Here is an 18,628-nt window from a genome sequence, read left to right as displayed (position 1 = left end):
CATAAAAACTTGCATATGGATGTTTAAGCTGCCATGTTCTAACTCAGTCATGGAGTATAATCACGCTCAAGAGTGTATCTGGAGTGAGGACTCTTGTCCGGTACAGTTACTATCCAACTTCAGTCTCAAGCATCGTTGGAAGCCCCACCTAGTCTTCCTCAAAGTGGGTCTACAAACATCAAAATTAGTCTGTAAAATGAGTTCCTTGTCCTAGAATCTTCAGAAAGCCTGGATCAAAAGGGGCCTGGAGACTGAGAATGAGTCAGGTATTCTTCAGCTTAGATTAGGGCCCCTTTTATTAGGCATGTAAAGGTAAGAGGTTGAAGTGATGTGGAGGTGAGAGTAGAGGTGGGAGAAGCAATGCAGGAGGGTGGAAGAAGCCCAGAATATGGTTTCAGGAGCCCAGAGTTAGAATCCAGCTCATCCTGCTCTGTGATCTCCTGGCTATGAGAAACCCTACTGAACAGCTTGTAACATTGAACTCTAAACAATTTTACCTACCTTTCTCCACCATTTTATTGTGAGCCTTTTGCAACTTAAACAATATCTTTATCCATCCAACTTTTAATTTTGAATAATTTTACAGCTACAGAAAAGTTGAAAGAATAGTACAATAAATGTCTGTGTATTCTTCATTAAATTTACAAATTAACATAGTACCATGTTAATGTTATCCCTCTCATACTGTATATTCTCTATACACTCAATTTTCTTCTCAAGCATTTGAAAGTAAGCCGCAGACATCATGGTACTTCACCATTAAATATTCATTCTGTTTTCTCTAAAGACCCAGACATTCTCAGATCCATAATACCATTATCAGAAACAAGAAATTAACATATATTCAACAATGTCATCTGATATACAACCCCTATTTAGATTTCCTCAATTGTCCCAAAAATGTACCTTATTGCTTTTATTTTAATCTAAGAATCAGTACAGGTTGCCATGTTTTTTTAGTCTCATTTAATCTAGTGGAGAGCTCCTACTTTTTATTTTTTCTTCCATGACATTAATGTTTCTGGAAATTTCAGGCCAGGTGTCTTGTAGAATATTCCACATAATGGAATTTTTTGTTAGCTTCCTTATGATTAGTTTCAGAGTATATACGTTGAGGGGAAAATCGGTGATCTTGGAACTTTTTGGCAGTTAGGTCAGTACTTTCTTCCCTCTATAATGAAGAAAGAATCTGTATGAGATGCTTTGAGGCCATGGGACTGTTTTTTCCTAACAACCTTTCACCCAGTAGTTTTAGCGTAATTCATGAGTCTTGCCTGTGTTCATTATTATATTGGGAGTGCAATGGTGATTTGAAAAATATCTATATATCTATATATCTATATATCTATATATATCTCATTCTTTCTACCCCTGTTAATTAGCACTCTTCTTTAGAGGAGATTTTGCCACTGCTCTCCTTCTTTAGGTTCCTCTCTCTTCCTCTTTCTCTCTCTGTCTTCCCTCCCTCCCTCCATCTGTTCTGCCAACCCCACCTCCGCCACCTCTGATAGAATATCTCTGTAGATTCATGGGTTTTCTCGTAACAGTGTCTTATAATCCACTGCCATCATTATTGTACTTGATGCCTAAATTATCTCCAGTTCGGCCAGTGGGAGCCCTACCAAGGCAACAGAGGTGTCCTGACAAGCCCCATTAGTCCTTCAGCACTTCCCTGTTTTGTGGTACAGAAGATGTCCAGGGACTCTTTGTACTTTCCCTGCCCCAGACCTGGAGTCCCCTAACGTTTTCCAGGAAGTTCTAGTTCATTTTAGTGGTAAATGGTATTTAGAAACCAAGACTGAGATGTCATTGCTTTGGGGGTAAAATGAAGTAATTGATGGGAGACTACTTAGTAAAAAAAATATAAGGCGCCACCCTGTCGCGATTGTTACCAGGGTCATCAATCAAGCACTCACTTTTTTGGAGCAGTGCTAAATAGCAGCACCAAAATGAGTCTCCCTGTGTTTAGAAGATAATTAGGAGACACAGGACACGTGTGAAGCAGGGAGGGAAACATAAGCCAGCTTTGTCAGATACAGTGTGGATTCTTATCTGAGGGCTTGAAGAGAGTAAATAGAGCAGAAGAAAAAACCGTTGACTGTATTCTCACCTTTTCCTGAAGTTGCTTTGTTACTCAATTCTTCAGATAGAAAAGTATAAAGTATTTTATGAATCAGCTGTAATTTTTTTTTTTAAAAACCTGAAATGGTCACCTGAAAAGTTATGAGACATAAACGTGTGATTTCTTCTATTTTTACCTTTGCATTTGTTTAATAGGTACAAAAGAACAGTGTAATTTAAAGAATTCTGAAATTTTTTAAAAATTTGCAAATATGTAACTTTTAAAAACTTTTCCTGGTGGAAATAGTACCTGTGTCACATTTGAGGAGTTAGTGTGGTGACATCTTTGAGTTTCATTGTGGGCAAATAGATTATTGTGGGTTTTGCTTCCTGTAACTTTATTACAAATAAAAAAAACATAGTTGTCTATAATTTAATTTTTAAGATTCATGCTAGAAATATCATTTGATTTAATTTCCAGGCTTTCCTGCTTGTTCTGCATCTCTTTATACTCTCAAATTAAACCGTTTTTTAATGACAATCTCCTATGAGAGCATAGATTATGGTAAATTGTCAGAGGACAGAGATCAGTGAACAGGGGGATGCTTAGCAGCTCATTATTTCTAGGGAAGGAATGCAAAATAGCCAGGATATCCAGGAAATAGCAATTCTTTTGTTTTTAACTTTGCCAGGACTATTTCTTTTGACCATGATGGTAAAGGGAGGGATGAGGATGGAGTAAGGAAGACATACATAGAGACCCAATGGTTTTACAAGTCCTCTCTTCAGAGGAAGCCAGGCTGAAAATGGAAAAGAACAAAGGAGATGTGATTGTATGCTCTATGTTGGAATGTCCTTTACTTCTATATTTTTGGTTTTGCATAAAATTCAGATGGAGGGATGTTGAATGCCTGTGTGTTTGTTGGGCACGCTGAGCTAAGTGAGGAAAGTGATTGGGTTTGAGAGTGCTCTGTTTGACCTGTTTCAAGAATTCCTCATTTTCCAATACTGAGCAGAATGAGCTACTCTTAAAAAGAATTCAAAACATATGCAGAAAAATTGGGGCTCATGGTAAAACTCATCCTAGGTCGGTTCATGAAACCGCTTCAGTTTACTAGCAGTTTGTCCTTGGGGAAGTTATCTAGTCTTTCTGTGTCTCAGCTTGACCCTTACAAAATGGAAATAATAAAAAGAGTTTCATGATAAGGTCCCATTAATATGTGTAAAGTGAAGGCAAATGCTACAGTGAAGGCAAATGCTAAGTACCCAACAAATATTAGCTCTTACTTTTATTATTTATATTTTCCTAAGTAGAAATATTTTTAAAAAATAATTTCTCATCAATATGGGATCATTTCTAAACAATCCAGTCAACACGTGAATAAAATACTCAGTCCTCAAACAATCCTCCTTCAGAGGCCATCTGAATCCAGTTTAGGATTAAGGACACCCCTACCCTCTGTCTACCCCCATGCCAACCTCTCCATCCCAACCCAGAATAGTTCTCTAGCTCACAGTGGAATTTCTTGGCCTCTCTTAAACTAACTCAACAGTAAGTATGGAACTCCGAAGCTCGGAAATCAGTCCCAAGCTCTGTAGACCAAGTTCATGTTAACATATATATATAAGCATATTTGTCTGTGGGTGCTGGCTGTGCTGTCTCCAAATCCCTGATGGAGGTCTGATCCTTAAGATAAAACTGTGAGAGCTAAAGTAATGTTGTACTTTCATCTGACATAAATAGGTTTTTTATTCATCTTATAGTTGCTTTGCACTTGAAAGAGCCAGCTTTTTTCTGTGGCTGCCAGTTCATAAACATCAAGTACAAAACTCGCAGGAGATGATAGAAATATAGCAAGAATGATGAAGACAACATTATAATTTTATCAGCAATATTTGTAGATTATATTTAAAGTAAATATCATAAATCCAATCTTGGGATCTTTTTTGTATCTTCATTTGACTCTTAGCAGTGTGAAGTGAAAGTTAATTTTTCCTTAAAATATCCTTGATTAGAGCAATTTTTTTCTGGATGTGACCTGTCATTACTGGCTGTAGCTAGTAAAGAAGGGGTGACAGGAAAGAAAACATCAGCAAAAAAAAGAAAAGAAAAAAGGGAAAACAATAAAGTAAGTCATTCTTAAAAAAATGAATTTCTAATCTTAATATAATCTTTAATTATAGAAGACGTTGTGGTAATTCATTATGCTTATTCTTGACACAAATTCAAATTCACACATAGTTTGGCCCCTCACCCCTCTTTTTATAGAATCCCTGTTGTTTTCATTGGCATAAGAAACAAAATAACTTTGCATTTGGTGAAAATTATCTAATTTTTTCCCCAATCCTCTGTTACAATGTTTTTTCAAAGTGTATTCCATGAACCAGTGGCACCAGAATCACCTGTGGTGCTTAATAAATACACACTAGACTCACAGGCCACCTCTGAACTGCCAAGTCCAGTCTCACAGAGGTGACATCCAGGATGCTGGGTGGAGCCCAGCATTTTACCACAGCCCTGTGGAGTCCAGAAGAAACAGTGTGAGCCACAGCCGTGCTCTCCGCTTCACAGTCTTTCCCCCATCAATGGACCTGCAGGGAGTGATGGTGGATTTCATGTCATAACCTTGCAGGGCCTCGTTGCGTAACCTGTTGTAGCTGTGGCTGGTATTGGTGGTGGTGGTGCTGGTTAGAACCACTGGTTCTAAGAATAGAGTTCTTCAGAGTCTTCATTTTGGGGGGCACCTGATCATCAGAACATGAAAGTCCCTGTTCTTGCTTCATATTATTTTAATTTCTCCCTCTTATCTCTGACCCCCACTTCCATTCCCCCTCACCATGTGCCGTCATTGCAATATGCTTGATGGACATCTGTCCTTGGTGGAGATGCTATTCTGTTTATGCCTTTTCCATTCAATACTGTCGTACATTCACCTAGTTCAGAGCTTCTAACAGCTGTGCAGGACCCTGAGACTCCTTCTGCCACCTTTGACTTGTCCTTGCCCCTCATGTAACCACCTCAGGTGCCTTCAACTCCCAGCATCATAAACACTGGGTTCAGCCACCTCACACAGGTTCAGTCCGCTTGTAATCAGGCCTCAAGAGCACTCTCACTGTTTGCTTTCATCTGTTATTAAATTCAGACTTTAAAATTATTTTCCATTGATGGTGTCCTAGGAATCTGGCTGGATAATAGGGATTGAGAAGAGTTGCAAAATCAACGGCAAATGTCTTTAAATTTCACTGTAAAATGAGTTGGATGTGGTTCTCCTTCTATCAGCTATTTCCAGGCATGATTTATAAACTCTTAAAAATATCAGTCATAGTTGGTGCTTCCTAACCCGAAGGGGTTTTTTTCTTATATTTGTCATACAAGTTTGTGATCTTTCTCTTTAAGGCCTTTAGCTCTTTGTTTGCTAACTCTGAGTTACTTAGAATGTGTAACAGAAGTTGTAAATCCATCCTCGCTGGTACAAAACATGTGTCCTATACTAAGGGCACCATTTTTTTTTTTTTTGAGGGCACCATTTCTTAATGAAATAGACACTCTTCATACAGAGGTCAGAACTGAAGATTGTGTTCTCCTGTCATTTGCCTGTGTGTAGTATCAGGGACTCTAGATCAAAATGCTACCATTGAATCTCTTGTCTCGCTGCACAGATGTTAAAAAGAAAATTATTCCGAGCAAAGATATTTTATGTAAGTAGTCAAGCATTTAACATAAAGGAATGCAGGCAGCCAGTCAGCAGTGAGGAAATGCTCTGTGTTGTTCACTGTCCCTCACTGGAGACGCACCATTCACCTCCAGGTGACATTTATTGAAGGTGACATTCTCTCTTTCCGAGATAATCCTCATGATAGGGTGCACTTAATTTATGCTGTTGATGAGACTGAAGTGAGCTCATCTGCATATCATCACTACATGTAAATCCTGAGTAGAGGGCCAGCCATCCAAATTAAAATATTCCCTGTCAAGGACCTGCTGTGTCCAGCAAATTCTGGAGTAATGCTGATTGCAGGTGGTTGGTGAAGATTGATGCTGTTCAAGATTTATAAGGCTGCTTTGGAGGGCACATGAAACTTAAGATTTCTTTAGAACAGTGTCCCTGTTTAAAACTACTCTTGTTCAGACCCAGCTGGGCATTCAGTAATGCCAGCCATTGAATAAGGTCTTTCAAGTGCCTCAGGCTGCCTCACCTGTCAGACTGGCTCACTGGTTTACAAATGAAACCCTGTTTGCCTCCAAAGCGCTTGTTCCTCTAACTCTTCTCTGCCCTTCTCCCACATTCTTTCTTTTCCCCTTTTTGATTTGAGTGTCTTAAGCCTCCTAACACACATCATCAGTTTTCATTTCCTTCTTTTCTTCAGGTGATGCACATAGCACTGCATCAGTCTTAGCATTTCTATGCTTTTTTTTTTTATCATCTTCACTTCACTCTCTCTCTTTTTTTTTTAGTTTTCCTCTATTGTAAAACAAGTTTCTCTTTCATTGCACTTGACATTTTGGGGGGAGGAGGGAGGAGAGGGTAATTAGATTTATTTATTTATTATTATTTTTTAATGAAGGTACTGGAGATTGAAGCCAGAACCTCGTGCATGCTAAGCACACACTCTACCACCGAGCTATACCCTCCTACCCGTTGCACTTGACTTTTAATGGAATGTCTTGACTGCCAATTTCTTGAGCTTTCCTTTTGTGCATTTTTGGTGCATTTAACACAGGTTCCACTTCTCCTTCTCTCATCAGCTAATTGATCAATCGTACATTTTAGTAAGCAGCTCCGAATTAAAAGAGGAAATTATAAGAAAGTTATAATCAGCCTTTGCTGTCAAGAAACCTGTCATGTGAGGTACCTTCTTCTTTTTTCTCATATGGCATCTGTGTGCCCATAGGTGCTCCAGAGGAAGGTATCTATGAGTTGGGCATTCTGTTCCCTTTTCTTTACATCTTTGATTCTGTTGGGTTCAAAATAAATAGGTACCATGCTGTGGTACAACGCCCAGTAACCATAATAACCATACACTTTTCCCCCCATCTCCAATTCCATTTTTTTCTAAGCCAACATTCACAAAACAAATTAACGTTATTTTTTGTGCACCAATGCAAAAAGAGTCTACTAGAGATCACAGAAAGAAACTGGTGTGAAACACATAGAGTCGGCCCTCAACTAACATGAAACCGTAGGACCTTGGTAGAGGAAAGTTTGTCTAAATAATTCCTTAGATATTTTCCTGTTTCCTTGACCATGCTCCCCCTGACTGTGGGGTAAAAGGAGAAGGAAGAGTTGAAAAATGGTAGGCAAGGCATAAAGAATGGGAGAGGAAGGGAAAAAATCACAAGAATGTGGTGGTTTAAGAGAAAAGTTAGTGGTCTCAGGGATGTGGAAATTTCTTTCCAGACAGATTCATTTGTCCTGATGTTACAATGACTACCTTTGCAAAGAGCATATTTTCACAATCCATTTGAAAAATGTCACAATAGATGCACAATGTCTACAATAAAAATCTTGAGTAATTTTTTTTCCAGAGTATTAAATAAAACACTCTTATTTCTTCAAATATATGTTAGCTATTAGAAGCGAAAGGGGGAAAAACCACAAAACTATGGAAAATGATATTATAAATACACTATAATTTCAAACATTGCCATATAGAATCCTTCCCACATGAACTCTTTCTAACCAACTGGATGGTACTGTTGAGAAAGAATATTCATTTATAAGCATTGATCATGTGTAATATTTCCTTGTAATTTAAAAGTCAGTATACCTTTTATCTAGTGTCTTTTGCAGCTTAGAAATCTAAAGATAGGATGAAACATAAAAATGCCCCTACTCTTTCATCATTATAGTTCCCCTTTCTTTGCACATAAGGGATTTGCTCTCCATCATTATATTCTTTGGCCCCAATCAATAAGAGGGTTTAGGACCTGAGTGCACATTTAGATATACCATTGAATGTATTCTAAAAACAAAATTTAAAGTGTGTGTAGTTCTGACACACTGTTTTATTTAAACTGTGTAAAGACCTGTATCACAGTTCTTAGTACTATGGTCCATTATTTCTCTCCTGCCATCTGTAATGACCCCTGCCACAAGGACTGAAGGAAGAGGAATGATAGGGACTAAGAAACTTCCTATGTTTTTCTTGGTGGATGTCACCCTGGAGTCTTCTCTCCCTTAAACAGCAGATCAAATAAACATGGATTTCATGAATTTTCAGAATGTGGGTTTTAGCTACTCACAAAATAAATTTTTGTAATATATACATTTTCAGAAATCATTTCAATTATAACATTGCATTTATTAAACCATCACAGCAGATGTTTTATGATTTGAACTGTGAATATTAAACACTGAGAGGAAATGCTGTAGGAGCTTGCAGAATTTAAGCCTTTTCAGAATAATCTAGTCATGTCAATGTTAAAGATTGCCGAATTCAAATGGATTGGCACTAGCTGACCTCTCAATTACTGCGAGCTTTCCAGTTCTGCAAAGTTGCCGAGTATTGAAGGAGTGACAAAGATTTAGAATATTGAAGTAACTCAATCTTCAGAGCTTGGAGAACAGTAAACAAAATAACTCCTTTTAGCAGCTTTCAGAAAGAAATCAGGACTTAAGCTGTAATGTCACGCAACACAGCACTTGATTTTGCGGCATTTGATTTGTGTTATCCAGTCTTCCATTAAACTGTAGTGTTCCCACTTGTGGAGACATTAGGTAAAATGCAGGTTCACTTCCTACTTCCAGGAAGGTCAGTCAAGAAATTCATAACTCCTGAAGATGATTCCGCTTGACTGACTGTTAAACAAAAATTGTATTAAGTGAGAATTCCGCAGCACTGATTCTTGTAATTTTCTTTTATGGCTTGCCCATTTCTCCTGTAAATACGGCTTCCCCATGGGCTGGTTGTGTCTCTGGTGGTGAAAGGAAGCAGTCTGTGTCAACTGCTAGGTGACTGGAAAGATGAAGCTAAATATGCAAATTATAACTAGGGATTAGCAAGCAAGTGAAAAAAAAATACTAGAATTTCACATAGATAACTATTTTTAAAAATCTGAAAAGAAATGATGTACTCAAAATAGCTATGAATATGCCAAAGATGAAAAACCTAAACCTTGTATATTAACCAAGGCATAAACTAAATCAAACACTTATACCATGTGTTTAATCTAGTGATTTCTGAAACTTAAGTGTAGTCAATTGATGGGCTCAGAATTCAGGTTTTTTAGGAGATAATTCATGCTTTTTGTATGAGTTTTAGTCCTACAATTTCAGTTATTTATTCCTGCAGGTGTGAGCTCAAAGAATACTTACTGTGTGCCAGTTACATACCAGGCCCAGTTCCAGGCACCTGGGATACATCAGTGAACAAAATAGGCAAAGAGTTTTGCCTTCATGGAACTTACAAATGAATAAGGAGAGATAGACAATAAAGAATATACATAAATAAATTATATAGTGTATTAGAAAATGACAAGTATTATGCAACGTAGGATAAAGGAAATTAAGACAGGGAATTGCAGATTGCAGTATTAAATAGGGTGGTCAGGTTCAGCCTCCTTGAGAAGGTAATATTTAAGGAAAGACTTGGTGGATGGAATGGAGTTATTTGGAAGAAAATTACCCACACCCAAAATTTGACTATAAATAAATTTAGATAAGACATGCATTACATAATATGATAGTGATATGATGATCCCTGATGTAACCTTTAAGATTCACCATGGTATTTGATTATTTCTAATTTGATATAATAAAATGAGCTAGTGACTGACTATGTGAGACGTATTTTATTCTTATAACCTATACTCCTAAGACATAGGTTAATTGTAACAAGGTGTTTAAAAACATACACAATAAACTCAAATTGTCAAACAATGAAGTTTTTAAAAAGCAACATAAGCATATATCTCATGCATGTGACTCTATATATGCTACCAAGAAGAGACCAGAGAGTAAATAAAAAATTACAGTGTCTTCCTCAACTATAGGAATGCTTGTGTTCACAGATGTACATCATTTAAATATGAACTGATGGAATCTGAAATAATTCTGAATGTAAAAATTCTTGTTTCTCATACTATCTCTTTTATGCTCAGCTAGAGTAATCCATAGTCTACCTTAAGAACTTGTCTTAGAAAAATGGAAAATTCTTAATTGTCTGTTTATTTTCTCTCTCCTCTTCTGATACCTTAGAAGTGTTAAGCTGAATTACAAACTAGTAAGCTCAGACGTCCAGGACTGAATTGCCGTTCTACTGCTAACCAGCTGTGTGTCCTTGGCATATTACTAAACCTAACTGGGCCTATTTCCTCAACTGTAAAATGGAGGTTCCTAACTCTCAGAGTTGTTGAATAAAATAATGTGGTCAAAGAGGTTGACACATTATAGGAACTTAATCATTTATGTTAGAATCATATCTCGTGCTTTTTTATTTGGTCAATATTAGAATAACCGAGCATAAACAGCTGAAGACCAGACAGAGGCCATGTGTAATATTAAGCATTATATTATCACAGTGATTTTTTTTTGATATTATGATGATTTTTAAGAAAGGAAAGAGCTTTGTGGCGCTGTGTGCTGGGAGAGTTCACGGAAGCCAAAAGAGGACAGAACTTCAAATGGACCAAAAAGGAAATGTAAGATTTGGATTGAAAGAAAAGAAGTAGACTGTTCTTGAAATAAACTGGTGATTATGGTAGGCGTCAGTGGGCAAGGGGTTTGTGTGAAAGGAACAGCGTAGGAAGCACCTTCACTGCCTGTGTTGTTGTCACAGCAGTGCAGTTCAGTGTGTATTGCTACAGACATGCAGTTGCTTGACTGGTTGATGTATTCCTAAGATACACGTTTTACTGCACAGCTTTTCACTTCACTGTTTTTCACTTCACAGTCGCCTATTAATTTAAAGTCCATGTAAAATATCTTCTCCCTTTAAGGAAAATATCCCCTTACAACTAATTAACCTTACACATAACCATCTTAGGGCCTTCATTATGCAGCCATGGTTACATGTCACATTTGTAAAATATGTTCATACCAGAACCCTTTTGCATAATGTTCACTATAGATTAAAATTTGTTGCAAACAAAGTTTCTAAGCCAATGGCACCGTAATATTCTATTACTATTATTATTATTATTATTATTATTATTATTATTATTATTATTATTATTAAAAAGAATTGCTAGTTCAGTTCATCAAGTCATAATCTTATTACTCTTGAAGAACTACACTGGGAATAAATGTAGTTTATAAACATCTTCAGATGTTGAAAATTATAATGATAGGACAATTGAAACTGTGATACATTGCTGGTGGGAGTGTAAATTAGTATGAGCACCTTTGAAAAGTGTTTGGCAGCATCTAGTAAAGCTAAATATATGTCTACTTTGTGACCCACTAATTCCATTTCTAGGTGTACACCTGAGAGAAAGAAATACATTTAGAATAAGAAATTTAAGAGTACTAGATAATGGTATAGTTATTATTTCTATTATTAATGTTTTAAAGTACAAATTATAGTAATTATAGTCAATTTTAAAAAAGCCATTTCAAAGCATTTTGGCCATGAGACAGTATTTATTAATTATTCTAACTTAATTTAAAGTTATTAATTAATAATTAAATTAATTAATAATCAAAAAATAAAATTTAGCATATTTAACACCAATAGGTGTATGATTTATCAAACAAGCTCTTTCTCAGAATTTAAGAGCTGATAGCCCCATGCTAGATACTTTGCTGAATTCAAAGAAAGTAGAAGGCAAGTGCCTGTTTTAATTTTATTTATTTAGTTTTTTACTAAAGTATACTTGATTTAAAATGTTATGTTACTTTCTGGTATACAGCATAGTGATTCAGTTATACATATATATTCTTTTTCATTATAAGTTATTACAAGATATTGAATATAGTTCCCTGTGCTATACAGTAGGACTTTGTTGTTTATCTGTTTTATATATAGTAGTTTATATCTGCTAATCCCAAACTCCTAATTTATCCTTCCCTGCCCTTTCCCCTTTGGTAAGTTTGTTTTCTATGTCTGTGAGTCTGTTTCTGTTTTGTAAATAAGTTCATTTGTGTCATTTTTTTTAGATGTAAGTGATACCGTATGGTATCTGTCTCTGTCTGACTTACTTCATTTAGTATGATAATCTCTAGGTCCATCTATGTTGCTGCAAATGGCATTGTTTCATTTTTTATGACTAAGTTATATATATATATACACCACATCTTCTTTATCCATTCATCCGTCAGTAGACATTTGGATTGCTTCCATATCTTGACTATTGTAATTAGTGTTGCTATGAACATTGGGGTGCATGTATCTTTTTGAATTATATTTTTCTCTGGACATATGCTCAGGAGTGGGATTGCTGGATCATATGGTAAGTCTATTTTTAGTTTTTTAAGGAATCTCCATACTGTTTTCCATAGTCGCTGCACCAAATTACATTCCCACCAAAAGTGTAGGAGGGTTCCCTTTCTCCCACACCTTATCTAGGATTTATTGTTTGTGGACTTTTTAATGATGACCATTCTGACTGGTGTAAGGTAATACCTCATTGTAGTTTTTGTTTGCATTTCTCTACTAATTAGCAATATTGAGCATTTTGTCATGTGCCTGTTGGGCATCTGCATATCTTCTTTGCAGAAATGTCTTTTTAGATCTTCTGCCCATTTTTTGATTGGCTTTTTGGGTTTTTTTGCTATTGAGTTGTGTTAACTGTTTGTATTTTCTGGAAATTAAGCCCTTGTCAGCCATATCATTTGCAAATATTTTCTCCCAGCCCATAGTTTGGTCTTCTTGTTTTGTTTATGGTTTTCTTTGCTGTGCAAGAGCTAATAAGTTTGATTAGGTCCCATATGTTTATTTTTGCTTTTATTTCTATTGCCTTAGGAGACTGACCTAGGAAAATATTGCTACACTTTATGTCAGAGGATGTTTTGACTATGCTCTCTTCTAGGAGATTTATGGTGTCCTGTCTTATGTTTGAGTCTTTAAGCCATTTTGAGTTTATTTTTGTATGTGCTGTGATGGAGTGTTCTAACGTCATTTATTTACATGCAACTGTCCAGCTTTCCCAATACCAGACAAGTCCCTGTTTTAAATAAATGTATATCCTTTCATGAAAATTACAAAAAATATTGATTCCATGGGAAAGGATGATTTATAGTACAAATGAAAGACAATATTCATAAGGAAGACTGAATATATAGAACAAGGAAATCAATATAGACTCCAAAGATTTTTCTTATGCTTAAATACTCCTACTCATCCACTAATGTGATTTTCACATTTACTTGCTCAAAAAATATTTTTGAGTGCAACTGTGTTTCAGGCACTGTCTTAGAGGTGCTTTGGGTAGATCTGTGCTCCAAACATATAGAAATGACTTCCTTCGTGGAACAGGAGAGTGAGGGAGGTAATACATAGTAAACATAATAAGTAAAAGTTTATGGTATGGCAGAAAGTGATAAGTGCTATGGAAAAAGGGGAAAATGGAGCAGGGGATGAAGGGCTGTGAGAAGGACATGGCTGCAATTTTCATAATGGTGGTTAAGAAAGCCCTGGTTGGGAAAATGATATATGACCAAAGGCTTCAAGGAAGTAAGGAAGAAATACCTCCATTATTCATAATCCTAAAAAGCTTTAAGAAGGGGGAGGGTATAGCTCTAGTGGTAGAGTGCATGCTTAGCATTCACAAGGTCCTGGGTTCAATCCCTAATACCTTGTTTAAAAATAAATAAACCTGACTACCTCCCCCACCCCCACCAAAGTCAAATAATTAAGTAATATAATAATAAATAAATATAATATTAAAAAATTTAAAAACTTAAAGAGTGAAACAGAAATACATAGACCAATATACTTAAGAAATGAAACCAAGAGTTTTCCAGAAGACCCACAGGGGTAAGCTAACTGAATTTGGAGATATAATTAAATCAGATTCATAAGGATCAGGATCTGAAGTAAAGCAGATGTAACAGAGGGACAGAGACATGATGTCTCATCAGAGTGAGAAAAAGGAGTGTGAACTTGGACTTCTGTTTACTTCTGTGTTCCCCTCACTATGATTGAAGTTCCTTGAGGAGGAAATGTTGTTCCCTTGTTTCCCATACCTAGAACCTATCAAGTGTCTGAAATATGTGTGTGTGTGTGATTAAAATTGGTTAACTGACAAATCGTGCTAGACTACAGTTGTGGTTCATAAGCATAAACATAAAAAATCATGAAAGTCCCAATCATCTTGAATTCTCAGATTATAACATACTTAAAGGCAAGAATTATACTTTACATACAGTGCTTATTCTACAACTGACATGTTAAAAGTAAAAGCTCCTCCCACTAAACAAATGGAAAAAAAGAAAAGAAAAAGAATATACCTACCCCTTCTCATTGACTGCACCAGGTATCCTCAAATATTAAATGACTCCCAAAGACTATTACATATCTTTGGAAGCTGAGCTGTTTTTTTAAACTGACCAAGACCATTATATGTGCTTTGTGAGATCTTGATAAAATTGTGACTCATGTTTCAAGAAATGACAGTCTTGTGCATCATTTTTATGCTCAGAAGTGAACAATAGAGGACAGCATATTAAAACAAAATATTTGCTTTGAAAAATAACCTTAATGTCCAAAAATCACTGAAGACAAAATAGACATTTAATAGAAAGATCACATTTAAAGGGACACTTTTTGGAAAAGAAGCTTAACCACTACATAGGATTCACTGAAACCTGAAGAAACCTGAAATTTCTTGTAATTATTACCGAGGGTGGTGATTTTTTTTTTTAACTGTGATTAATTTATAGCCGGCACACTGGGCACAGGGCAGTAGTGGTGGTATGTTAGACATCAAAAAAGGCAATATGACTCTCCTTATCAATGAGTTAACCTAAAAGCAATGAATCATAAGAACTGAATATTGAAAGAACATTTTAGAAAGGAAATAACTGGTAAAACATCAAGGTCAAAATCCTACTCATTTTTTACTAAGTAACTCACAAAGATTTTTAACAAATCTTGCGCCCCCCAGTGGTTATTCTGAGTGGGTTTTTTCTGTTTGGTTGTTTTGTGTGTGTGTGTGTGTGTTTTGTTTTTGGTTTTGGTTTTGGTTTTTTTGGTTTTTGGTTTTAATTTTACATGCGCTCCTAATTTTTCAGCTTCATTATTTTGGGTAACCCCAGGAAGGTTCTCATAACTAGGAGGAAACTTGGGAGGCTGATTCAATTCGATTGCCCAATTTCATGCTCACAGAAAGAATGATGCCAGGGATGCTAGAGTGCCTAGTATATGATGATTAAGTTCAGGCTCGACAAGATAGGTTCACAAAAGGGCAATCATGCTTGATTCCTCTGCTTGACAGACTAGAAATGAAAGAAAAGCAGTGACATAATTACCCCAGATTCTGCAGACCTCCAGTACAGCACAGCACGGATATTAAGCAACGCTAGTCCTCAGAATGATTGCAGTGCATAATTTTAAAGAGGAAGGTCGCTGCTTTAGCAAGTAAAAGAAGGCTTACAAAATCAAAGACAAAAGATGTTTCTGGAATCTGTTTTGCTTGCAAACAGAATGGAAGAGAGCACAGAAAGAAAGTCAGTTGGTGAAAGAAGAGAAACAGGGGACCTGAACCAGGAAACTGGGATGGTGTCTCTCTGTTGGACCTCCAGTCAGCTCTGTGACCTTGGTCAGATTCCCTGGGACTCAGCTTTCTCCTCTGTGAAACAAAGGGTGTGGACTAGGGTGGGTGGTGTTCATGAATCTAGGAAATGATCAGAGGCAAGGTGTAGCAGGATCCATCTTACACAAAAGAACCAAAATTATGAAAGTGAAATTAGCTGGTGATAAAAAAAAATGGAGAAGAAAGGTGACTGACAGAGAATGCAAATTCATCCAGATACATTCAAAATCTAATATAAAGCTTAAAAGAGATGATTCTTTCCAGAAGGAGAATAATGAAGCATATCATTGCCTCTAAATTTCCTCCACTGTAGTCTCCTTCCATCTCTGTCATCACCTTGTTTTTTTTCCTACTTTCTGTTTCCGGTAACTATGGTGATACTCCCTCCCAGCAACCTTCTTCACAGCTGGCCCTTTTGGTACACATGGAATCTTGCTCCAGTCACTGATGCAGGGAGCTGACAATACTGCCAGAATTTATTTATTTATTAACATTTTCCCCATCCTTTCTGTCCAGGAAATAAATGTAGGGAATTATTCCACACGTAACTTCCCTACATAAAGGGCGCTGTAAAACAAGGATACTCAACTGTTAATTTCAGTTGCTAACATAAAGGGGCTACTGATTACGCCAGAGATTCAATTCCCTGCCTTGGTCCTCAGGGACTGCAAAGTCCCAATACTCAAGCTGGTTGTCACCTCCATTTGCTTTTGTATGTAAATGGAATAAAATAGATGGCCCCCAGAAATCACAATCAACCCTGGTTTCCAAATCCTCTTTGTTTTTTTGCTGCATTCTCCCTCATAAGGAATCCATTGCCAAGTGCGTAATTATCACAGTTACAAGGGTATCGAATTTTCCACAGGAAAATATATATAAATATACACATTTCTCTCGTGAACACAGTTATTTATTTTGGAATCTAAATAAGCAATATATGATACTCAGCTTTAAAAATATGTCATTATCTGTCGATGACAAAACATCAAAGAATCTCTGATGTCACGAATGCAGATAATAAAAATTCCCATAAACTGTCGTTTAGTTTAGTCATGTCCAGTTTGGGTAGCCCAACTTATTTGTAATCCTATATGCCAGAAAAGAGTTTCTCTGTTTAAACATGGTGTGTGTGTGTGTGTGTGTGTGTGTGTGTGTGTGTCTGGCGTTAACACAAAGGAGAACAGATGATGACATTCATAGGCTTATAGACTCGACTCCTGGGGACACACTTGGATGGAGGCAATTAAGATGCCTGTCAGGCATTTGATACCAGAAGCCCCTGTGCAAACTGCTAAATCATACGCCAGGGCTACATCTTATTGTCAGTGAATGATGGCGGAACTGGGTGGCTTGTCATCATTCTGGAAAATTCTGAGGCTAGTGAGCTCTCTCTCCCTCTCCCACTCGCCTTATTTTCCTTTTCGCCACTGCGGGGACTTTTTCTAATTTGCAGCTTCCCTTTCCCCGACACACACAGACAGGAGCTGGTGGCTTGCAGACTGCGTCTGTCTGGAGCTAGAGAGTCACAGCCAGCCCGCGGAGATAATACTCAGGGAGAGGGCTTCTGCAGCAGTTCTCAAAGGCTAGACTTGGGTGGTATCGCTGCATATGCGCTGGTAATGGTTTGGGTTTTTTAAATTTTTATTTTGTTTTATGCTTAATCCGTTTTTCAAAGGATCTGCTTTATATTCTTTCAAAGTAAAATGCTTTAAAATTCCTTCTTGGGCTTCCTAAAAATTCAAGTACTGCGTTTTTTTGTGCTACAGATTTCAAGACTTAGATTTATTATCTGGATATAAAGAATGAATTTGCTTACTGGTGAGTTACAGTTTTCAATATTTAGCTACTAAATTTATGTGTGAATTTTTTTTCTTTTGTTTCGGTAGACTCTTCAGCTTGTCTCTAACCGAAGAAACATTGATTGGGGACTACTCATTCAGAAAATTAAAAGGTACCACATGTTTTGTTTGGATGTTTAAATGAGGGAAAATCAGAGAAGATTTGGAATGTTCTATTTAAATTAATCTCTCTATGGTTGGTCTTTTATCCTTAAGCCTACGTTGGTCATTGTCTATAGCATGTATAACTTGCTACGCAGAGAATGCCATTATCCAAGGCTGTTTTGTTCCTAAACTGTCTAAAGAATTGTGTTTTTTTTTTGTCTGTATTGAAAGTTGTTCGCAAATATCAACAGTCTGGCTTATTGGGGGATTTTTATTATTGCAACAGTTTTTTTTTTAATGTCCAAAATTCTCTATCTTAATGAAAAATTTAATCATTTTAATTTAAGAGAAATACACTGAGTCATGATTTTATCTGAGAGAATCCTGCTAGTAAGTGATATTTTTTAAATGGCTAAATTCAAATGGCTTGCCCTTCCCAGGTAGAATGAGCCCTGGAGAGGAAAGCCCAGGGATGACTCAGTATTGTTGGGTTTTGCGAATAAAACATGGTAACTTCTTCACCGATGCTTCAGTCTTCGGTACTGTATATATTTAAAGGCCAAGGTTATTAGTTACTAAAGGACCCGATTTTACATATGCTTCATTCGGCATTGACAGCGTAAGAAAGTAATCTGTCATCTCACCGTGAAAGGAGTTGAATCATTGATTCTGGGCCTTATGCCTTACATGAAAAATATTAATCCTTAAATTCAGCATCGGGATGTGTATTGATTGGAGGCGCTGATTATGAGTATTACTTTTTCTTTAATTCTTGAAGATTGTCTTTGACTTTAACATATACTCATGTCAATAAAAACCAGTATTTGTAATTAGCCTTTTGAAAAATGGAAGACATTTTTCTGCCTTGCTGAGAAGAAGATCAATGCATCTTTTAAATCTTTCCTTGGCATTCACATAGTATTTCCCCTGA

The 18,628-nt window shown here is 36.6% G+C and overlaps 1 protein-coding gene across 47 annotated transcripts in view; it reads left to right on the top strand.

Moving 5' to 3' along the window:
- Positions 1-18,628, top strand: part of MAP2 (microtubule associated protein 2) — a 263,444-nt gene that overhangs the window by 109,445 nt on the left and 135,371 nt on the right. For 41 of the 47 annotated variants that reach the window (XM_031451870.2, XM_064485019.1, XM_064485017.1 and 38 more), the window contains exon 3: positions 17,641-17,705. The gene's annotated coding sequence lies outside the window, so the exon portion shown is untranslated. Of the gene's footprint in view, positions 1-17,026; positions 17,371-17,640; positions 17,706-18,628 lie in introns of those variants that run through there. The other 6 variants (XM_031451871.2, XM_031451867.2, XM_031451869.2 and 3 more) reach the window with 4 other exon arrangements.

Source organism: Camelus dromedarius, chromosome 4 (genome assembly GCF_036321535.1).
Source record: "Camelus dromedarius isolate mCamDro1 chromosome 4, mCamDro1.pat, whole genome shotgun sequence".
Lineage (NCBI taxonomy): Eukaryota > Metazoa > Chordata > Mammalia > Artiodactyla > Camelidae > Camelus > Camelus dromedarius.
Note: the sequence above shows the minus strand (reverse complement) of the source record. Positions and strands in the feature narration are given on the sequence as shown.